A 9,832-nucleotide genomic window follows, 5' to 3' on the forward strand; every position below is an offset into this window, starting at 1 on the left:
ATAGGAAAATGTCAGGGACAGTGGGAGGAGAGTTGGCCACCCTATGGCTATCATCCACCTGTAGATCAGGCAGCCTGGCTCATCTGTGTGGTGAGGGGGATAGGATTCCTGGGGATACTAGGCCAAGCTCCATGTTTTCTCAGAGAAACCCTGGGTCAGAAGGGGTGCATGTGGTAATCCATCTCTCCCCTCTCATGGAACCTACAGCTTTATGTCCTCTACTTGATGGATCTGGGGACATCAAAACCCTGCCTCACTGGAGCCAGGGACTCAACAGCTATATGTGGTGTTGGATAGACAGGGCAAACTGACCAGTCATTAGCAGTTCCTCAAACATCACGAAAATTGTATGGTTGGGAGTCCAGACTATCCCTCACTGGAATCTCCAGGGTTGAGGTGGGAGATTCCCAGGAAGCTGCCACAAACATCTGGATTCCAGTCTATGAGTCTTCAAGCCACCTCAGTAATTGCTCTCTGTTGCCTGGTATCTTTTCTCATTCGACCTCTGGGGTCTCAGTTTCATTTTCCGTTTGACCTGCTCTTGACACTTCATCCTCCTCAATATGCAACTTGGGTTTTGTGCATCAACTGACTAGGAGAAAAGCATCCACTTCTGCCCATTCCTGAGTTTTCATTAACTGGGCGGGGGGTGTTTCCTGACCCAAATTGCCAGGGGAGGGTCATAAAATAGGGATGGCAGTTAAGGGGTTAATGGTATTAGGGAAATCATTGAAACTTGACCTAACTGGTAAAAATAAAAAAAATTAAAAAATTGATGAATTCATGAAAAAGTTTGCCATCTATATTTAATTGCTCTATAGCATAAAATGATTATTTATATTGGTAAATATGTATTATGTTAGTATATTTTCACTTTAGATTTCCCCAATTAACCATCCATGAGTTGATGCAGCCTTTGTAATTTATTGCCCATGTAGCATGGTCATCTGTTTCCAGCCCAGAAATTAGTGAGTCTATTTCCCAGTCTTAGGAGCTATCAGTTCTATGCCTTGACATTGTGCCTGGAGATACAGGGCAGAGGTAGTTTGGTGGTTTCTCAGCCCAAGGTTGAGTAAACAGATGTCCCGGAGTTGATTTTCCCCAGAATAATTGCATACAATGAGCACAAATGTTTAATTAATCAGGAATCTTGTGCTTATTATCTTTTCACTGGGCTTCCACTGATAATGACCCAGAGGAAAATTCTTTTCCTTTGTGTGAATGATATTTTATTTAAAGGTTTTCATTTCATCATCTGATTCCCCCTCTCCCCCCTTCTCTAGTAGGGGAGAGAGAAGGAGACTGACCGCATGAAAACCTGCGTCCACGCACAAACGGAAGAAGCAAGGCAGGCTGAGCTAAGCTCCTGCCTACCGAGGGCTGGGCGGAGGGCATCTGCACAATCCAGGCAGGCTCAAAACTGTGCTGAAGTCAGAATAATTTAATATTTGATATTCACTGGATGCAAACTTCCCTCCCCAAAATCAAAGTTGGGAGAAAAGAAGAGGCGTTCAGGGAAGGCTTGACACACAAGAAAGTGGAAAGCCAGTTGTCTGTGAAATCAGGCTTGAGTTTCTGGCCTGAATGCTGCAGTACTGGCTGACTGGCTAATGAAGGTCCTACTCCCCAAACCTGGTGCGTGGCACAAAACATTAATCAGGACATTGTTTGCATTAAGGGCTGAGTTTTCCAGTGGGTAATCATCAGGGAAACCCAGTCAAGGGCGAACAAGGACGGCAGCCCTGATTAATTAAACATCTGCACCGGGGCTAAAAGCAAGACTTACCCTGTTGGTTGTACAAGAGCTATTGATATTAATGCCACACGTGGAATTGGGAAATGCTGTTTGCTAAAATCCACTCTGTATGGTGAGCTTGGCATTCAGGGCATATTGAGTCATGTCTTTCTATATTATTTCAGCTTCTTCCACTGTCACTAGGTGTCAGGGATTCTGCACAGGGCAATGATTTGCATAGCTTATCTCTTCAAGGAGAAAGCAGCATTTGAGCTGGCCTTGAAGCACAGGTCAACTTTGGCACCTGGGGAAAGGCCTTTCTGGAAAGGACATGCCAGGGAGGAGGCCCACCATCAGCAGAGGCAGGATGCCTATGGCTGTAGGAGGTATCTTGCTAGCCATTGGTTTTGGTTAAATCAGACCTCAGGGACTATGAAGTCAGTGGGAATCAGTGTTGCAAAGGTAAGACTAGACGCCAGAGTTTGAAGTTCATCTGAAAGCCATGGAGTGTCTTGAGTGGTGGGTAGGTGGCATGACCCCCATAGTGTTCCCAAAAGGCTGATGCGGAGGAGTGGGGAGGGGGAAGTGGAGAGAAACCCATCAGGAGAGAGACCTATTATGATTGTAGCCAGCAATAGGGTGCTAAAGAACCAGCAGCCAAAGAACAGATCTATTTCAAAAGAAAGGGTTGTCACTCATATAAAGCCTGACACAAAGAGAACTACAATAGGGTACACCTGAATTTGGGGTACCCATATTTGGAATATTCGTATTTGGGACATTATTTGTTGTTTATCTGAAATCCAGACAAACTTCTTGCCCCCTATTTTTATATGTTCAATCCTGCAGCCTAGATGCTTCAAGTTACCTGGTTTGTCAGCCATGGGAACACACCTCTCATATCCCCAACTGCAGGGGAATCATTGCTTGTCCAAGGCCTCAGCTGCTATACTCTGAGATAGTACATCTGTGCCAAATCATTCTTCCCATGACTGTTCCCTGCAGTGACTCGACATGGCAGGTATGCTAAACATGAGTGACTTTGGCTCTAAGATTTTCCAGCAGCCTTGCTGAACTTGCCTTAGTATTGCACTGCAGACTAAGACCCTTCCACCAACCTTCCTTCCCCCCGTCTCCTTTGCATGGGTTTAGACTTGCATTGCAGCAAGGCTTTCCCAGCCTCTCTTGGCACCATCCACATATTTCTCTCTGGGCCTTGCCCTAGGAAAGCCTTGTGTAGGCTCATTCTAATTTAATGTCTGCTTCTGGTAAACCTGGACAAATGTACCTGGTATCCAAATAGAAAATGCCAAGAGCTGGTCAGGAGGGTTTAAGAATTTTAGTTGTGGAATGGAACCCAGTAAGGATTATAAGGCAGCAAGTGGCAAAAGGAGAGAAAAAAGACAATTTATGGGGGACAAAATTTTCTAATTTGGGTTGGTTTTACTTAATCCTCAATGAAATAATGCATAATGCATTAAAAGTGCCCATATTTCATGCCCACAAGAATTCTGAATTCAATCTTAGACATAGTCCAGGCATCTGTGATTCTGATACTCCTGGATGAAAAACTGTTTTAAAGGAACTAAGTCAGGAGTCCAAATAGAATTTGTATCAAGGAGAACTCTGATAAATTGGTAATGATGTTGGAAGGCTATGCTGAGAAGAACTGTGCAGTCATGTCTGGGTTTGGGGGAAGAGAACACTGGAATTGATTAGCAGGGTCGGTTACGGCTGAGAAAGTATAGGGTGGTAGGATGAGAGCTATGTATTTGTCAGCCCTGCCCATGAAGGTGACTTGAAAGTCAACATCTGTGCCTGGAAGGCTACTGCTGCAGTCTAGGGAAAAAATCAGGTGGTGAGATAGTCAGGATTGGAGTAGAGAACATAGGGAGGTAAATATGTGATTTTGGAGCTAGAATGAGAAGTACTTAGAACCAAAGTGGCACACAAGGTAAAGAAGAAGGAAACTTAGATAAGATTCTGAGGTTTCAGTGAATGAAGTGTGTGTGTGTGTGTGTGTGTGTGTGTGTTCAACTAATCAAACCATTAGCTCCTTGACAGCCAGGACTGCATCTTAGCTCAGGTTGCTATAACAAAATATTCTGGACTGGGTAATTTATTAACAACTGAAATTTATTTCTCACTGTTCTTTCTCAAGGTTGCAGAGTCCAAGATCAAGGAGCTGGCAGATGTGGTGAGGCCCATTCCTCCTGAATGGTGCCATCTATGTGTCCTTATTTGTCTATAGGGCAAAGCAGCTCGCTGGGGCCTCTTTTGTAAGGACACCAGAGGAGGGCAGAGCCTTCCCGACCTAAATACCTTCTAAAGGCCTGACCTTCTAACTCCATCACTTCAGTGATTAGGGTTCAATGTATGAATGTTCAGAGGATAGCAGAGTGGCAATTTGAATTACTTACTGATGATAGCCACAGAGGTCATCATCAGTATGGCTTTCTACGGCCATTTTACTTATATGTCTTTTTTTGTATGGGTGGGATATTTGGATGAATGGATCAAATGCATGAATTCACAGTTTGTCTTCAGCATATTTGTCATATTTTAAAATAGATATAGCTATTTCATCTGTTCTAAAGCACTTCAAAAATGTCATTATATGGTCTACTATAGATGTACATTATTCAATTTATCTTTCCTGGGAAAAGAATGTGTTGATTTAAGTGGGTTTAGATTAAGAACGTGAATGACACTTGATACCTGAGAGTAGCAGTTGGTGTGGTGTGCTAAGGACAAAAGAATATCAGTCTGGCCCTGCCTCCCACCAGGGGCTCCACACTTGATCTGGTGTGTACCCACAGAGAGGGAAGAGGGTGACAGGCTCTGAGTTTGTAACCACAGGATTCAGAGGACCTGACTCACTTCCCTTCCTGAGCTGTAGGCCGTGGTTTGTGGTGGAGGCTCACCACTCTGGCAAGGGGCTTGCCTTTCCTACCATCTCCACTCTATGTGATCTCTGCCCAAGATGCCAGCTCTGAGCCTTCCATTGAGGGACGCACACTTTTTTTTTTTTCCAAGAGGAAAGCGGGAAAATCAACATGAAGATTAATGGGCTTCAAGGCAGGGGGAGAGAATGGAAGTACTGGAAGCCTGTGCCCAAGATTCAGCTTTCTAGGGCACAAGAGTACATCAGAGATGAGGCCCAGAAGAATCAAAGGTAGTTCTGTGGCCAGAGCCTTGCGTTTAAGCGCTCATACATACTGTGAACTCATCCTATGCAATGGCCATAAAATTAGTCATTGAATTGTGCCCATATTCTCTTCTTTCTTGATAGTGGTCGTGGACTTAGCTTTAAAATGAACTCTGCAGTTAAAAGTATTCATATTCATTGAAAAACAGGCTCTCCAGTCTGCATTTATAAAAATAATCTCCCAACTGGAACACAAACACATGTTCCACATATGTGGGCATTCTATTGGATAAATGCTACTTTTGAATATGACCAAAAAAGTAAATTATTAATCTAGTTTTAAGTAGCATGGGAAATTTCAAGTGCATAGAAATTTAATATTTCACACCAGAAAAACTTTAGAAAATGTTCAGCATAACTTTAATAATAGGTGTTATGATGTACATATACTGACCCACAGACCCAGTCGTCATTGTAGATGCCAGGAGCAATCTACCTTAGCTATAGTCACAGTGTCTATATGTTAAATTACCTGAATCTGTTGCACCCTGATTTCTCTCTAAAAACCCATTTTTTTCCCCTTTGTCAGAGAGCTGCTCTCTCAGCTGGATCTGTACAGGGCTTTAGGGAAATTGGATGGCCAGTTAAGTTAATCACAGGTGTGAATTCCTTATGGGCCTCCTGAGGACAGCTCAGAGAATGTGTTTCCCAGCTGGAAGAGATACCCTGAATTCTAATATTTAACCACTTCCTGAAGGGTGAGTGTAATCCCAGGCAGCAGAGCATTTTTGATGAGGCTCAGCTAGGTAGAACAGGTTGAGGTGGAATAGATCTGCTATGCCATAAGCTTGTCCTTAAGGGTCTCTGTGAGGACATGACAGCTCACGGGGCTGGGCTGTAAAGGCAGACCCATGGGGGAAGGCGGGGAACGAGCTCACCCCTCATCAGTTACCATTGCTTGTTCTCCAGCAGGGGGAACATGGCTAGTGCCACTCCATTCAAAAAATGGTGTCAAATGAGCCCCAAGAGAAACATTTTCAAAGGCCTTTTTGTCTAGGAATGCATTGGTGCTGAGGAAGGGAATGTTATGCATGGCATGCACGGATGGGCTTTCAACCCACCCAAGTCCAAACCTCATTTTCTCTCTGGGAGAGAGGAAGGTGTCGGAAGAAGAAGCCAAGAGGGCAGGACGTTGCCAACATTCAAGTGGGAAAGGCCCTCCTCTGGAATGAGCATGTTGGCAGAGGAATGGGGCAGAGGAATGAATTTTAGAAATGTTGTGGTGAATGTGACACCAAGATTTATTTTAAAATGAAAGATTTATGAAAATACTCTGGTACCAGAAGAATAAAAAGAATTTGAAAGTTGAAATAGATGATGGTTTGCAAGTTCAGCTGGCATGGCGCATGAGAGCGTGCTGTGGAGAACCAGCAGGGAGGAGAAGGCCAGGGGTCATCAGTGAGAGGCCAAGAAAGATCCAGGGAAAGTGCAGTGGAGGAAACACAGGCTGCCCACCTGGGGGCTTGGCTTCCACATTAGTTCCTAGGAATTGGTTTTCTCTTCTGTGCAGAGAAGGGGTACACTCAGACACATTGTTGAAAGGCATAGGAGTCCATGCCGGCTCCAGAAAACAGACAGGGTATTCAATGTGAGGGTGAGAAGAAGCTACCAGAATTAAAACAAGAGTAAGAGTCAGGACAGCTATAGGGATAGGGCAAAACAGAACAAATAGTGGACTTTTTAGGTCCTGGATTACAGGTTTAATGAGCTTCAAAAGTTCTGTCTTAATGCCACCCCTGCCCAAGGTCCACTTTCTCAGAAGAGCAATTCCAGTGGGTCTCACTTGGGTTACCTTCCCAGTTGTTGGCCAGAGGAGGGCACCCAAACCCTGAGCAACAGAAGAAAGGTTCCCCAGAAGAAAACTGAGGTGCTGTTATCAGAGAAAGAGGGAACTGGAGTTGCACGAGCAAGAATACCAGTGTGCACTACACAAGGTTAGAAATAAAGCTCCAGCATCATCTCAGGTACCATGGCATTGTGGACAGGAAGGGGTTAGTGTGTGTCTGATGCTGCTGCTTTGTAGGAGGTACTGCATTGACTCCTCACAATCACCTTGAGAAATGAGGACAGACAGAAAGGCTCAGGAAATTGTCTGGGTTCTCATGATCTGCCATGGGATCCACAGCAAGTGTGCCTCCTGGTTATCCATGGTGCTCATACAGGGAGATCAAACATGGCAGGTAGCTTGATCTAGCCTAGTACTGGTATTTTCTGGCCTGATGCTGCTGCAGACATTTGAAGGCTTGCTATATGCGCAATGAAATTTTTCCACTTAGTTTATTAATTTAAATATGAAGTCTGAGTGCTTATTCTACATCTTAGATCTTTTCAGCAATGGTGGAAGAGGGGAAATATGCCAACTGGTAGTATTTCCATCAAGAATTACCTGGGAAAAGGAAGGTACAATGTGCACTAACAGGTGCTAGGCTCTGTCACCCCTTTTTGGGCCCCTGTGGGCTGCCTCCTTGTTTTCCGCAATGAGACGGGTGGCTTCAGTTGCTGAGTTCCCACCGATGGTGAACCCCTCTTAAGATGAGAGGCAAAGATTTAACGGTTTAAAGAGAGAGGCTACCTAATTTGACACACATTTGACACACACATTTGACACATTCCTCAAATACTCATGCTTGAATAACACCACCTGTAGCTGGTGATGGTGATTTGAATGGGTGGTAAGCTGCCCTTTTTTTACCTCATTGTGGGAAGGGAGGTCTCACACATTTTTTCCACAGTAATTCGATTTCCTTGTCTGAGAACAACTGTAGGAGCTACTGTTCGGAATGCAACCGAAGGAAGGTTCCCTGTTGAGGTCACTCTTGGTATTAGATATCTCAGGGCCCATGATAGAGTTGAACTTATTAAGAAAGCCTCCTGTCGAGAGTCGTGCCCATCAGAATGTGCGGGAACAGCATGATGGAGACTCCCCCAACCCTGGGGGACACGTGGCTGGAGGGTTTTGAAGAGCCAAAACAGCCTGAAACTCTGCCTAACAAAGCTTCCCCAGACCTCGGGTTGGCTCTACAGTCATCTTTTTCATGTTGGGTTTTTATTCTTTGGAGTTTTACAAGTGGAGTTCTCCAATCCAAGTTCCATGGGGCCACGGGTTAGCTTGGAGAAAGGAGTACAGCCTCAACCTTGCCCAAGCCAACTTTCATAAATACACAGTTTGAGAAGAAACATAGCTCACTTGACGTGCAAACCCAGTTCCAAATCAAGTCTGCTGCTCCCCATCTTTCAATTAGGTGGCCACTCTTCAGACTTTTTCTAAAGAAATTTTGGAGACTCCAAGGCTGAATCTAATGAATTATACATTTAGAGTAAAGAAATCCTGGGTAAGACAGCATTTTGTAAGGGGAACTGCTTTCTTGGTTCCCAAATTTTGACTACAGCTGTCAGCTAATCCAGATAATTTATAACAGCATTTGGAGAGATCCTTTGTGTTTTAGTCAGTATTTTCGCTTCTGTGAGTAGAAGATCTGATCAGAACAATTGTAGAAGATGAAAAGTTTCTTTGAAGACTCACAGTTTCAGAGGTCTCAGTCTATAAACAGCTGGCTCCATTCCTTGGGGCTTGAGGTGAGGCAGAACATCATGTCGGAGGAGTGCGGTGGAGGGAAGTGGCTCACTTAATGATCAGAAAGCAGAGAGATACTCCACTTGTCAGAAATAAAATGTATACTCCAAAGCCATGCCCCCAATGCCCACCTCCTCCAAGCACACCCTACCCACCTTTAGCTGATCACAGCAGGGGATTCATTCACTGACTGATTATAACCAATCTCATAAGGGGATCATTTGCCCTCTCAACCTTCTTGCATTATCTTACAATAAGCTTTTGGGGGACACCACATCTGAACCATAACACTTTGACATAGGTCTTAAAAGCAAAAAAGAAACAGGACATACTATGAAAAAACTCTACAGGATGACTTGAACTTCGTATATTTTAACACACAATTAATATGGGCATTAATATATATCCAGGGGGTGTGTTTTAATTAATGCAGCACCCAAGTTCACAGATGAGCCTTTCCAGGGTTTGTGGAGATGTCACCACCTGTGACAGGGCTCTTATTTATAAACCAATTGTCTATGTAATTCAAAGTTCACTCCAAGCTCTGAAATTTTATGATGACTTTTCAAAGAGGGTACTTTTCTCCAGCATTCTTTGTTGCCTGCCTGTCTTGAGTTTCTTGTTTCTCTGGGAAGGATTTCTTTCTTTTGGTATGGCCTTGCGGCTTTCTCTCCTCTTTTGAATGCTTTCTGCCTGCTGTCTCTGTGGACTGCATTCTCCTCTACTGCAGGCTGGAGGAATGTTTGATATTTTTTCAACAAATATTAACTCAATACCTACTATGTCAGTCACTGGACTCAATGTTGTGTGAAAGAGTAACTTCCAAATTTGATCAGAGTTGAGAATGAATTCTACCACTATACAGAACCTTCTCACTTTGATCTTGGTGGTAAGACACCATCAACACCATTTCTGGGTACACTTGCTGACTCCTACTTTAATAATTTTATGCCCACAGTTGGGGCTACGCAGTCGCCAAGGGTAGAGCTCTACATAACAGAGGTGAAGAAGAAAAGCTACTGGTTGCAGATGTACTAATAATTTCCCCTAATGGTCATTTCTCCTCTTTCTTTAGACCCTCGAGCTATCGTTCTTTACAGAACAAGAGTGAGTTTGTTAAGTGCTATGAGACCCTGTCTCTGTCTACAGATGATTGCATAGGACATGGATTCTTGCTTCAAGGTGACACATTTAGTTCAGAAACACAAAACTATTTTACTTGTCTTGAGAATTTGAAACGAAAACTCAAGTGGTTGTGAATACTGACACTTACATTTTGAAGTCTCCATGATGAGCCAAAAGAGGGCCAAGAAAT

The sequence above is a fragment of the Marmota monax genome, unplaced genomic scaffold (genome assembly GCF_021218885.2).
Source record: "Marmota monax isolate L192 unplaced genomic scaffold, Marmota_monax_Labrador192_F-V1.1 WCK01_AAM20220418_F8-fsc00033, whole genome shotgun sequence".
NCBI classification, from domain to species: domain Eukaryota; kingdom Metazoa; phylum Chordata; class Mammalia; order Rodentia; family Sciuridae; genus Marmota; species Marmota monax.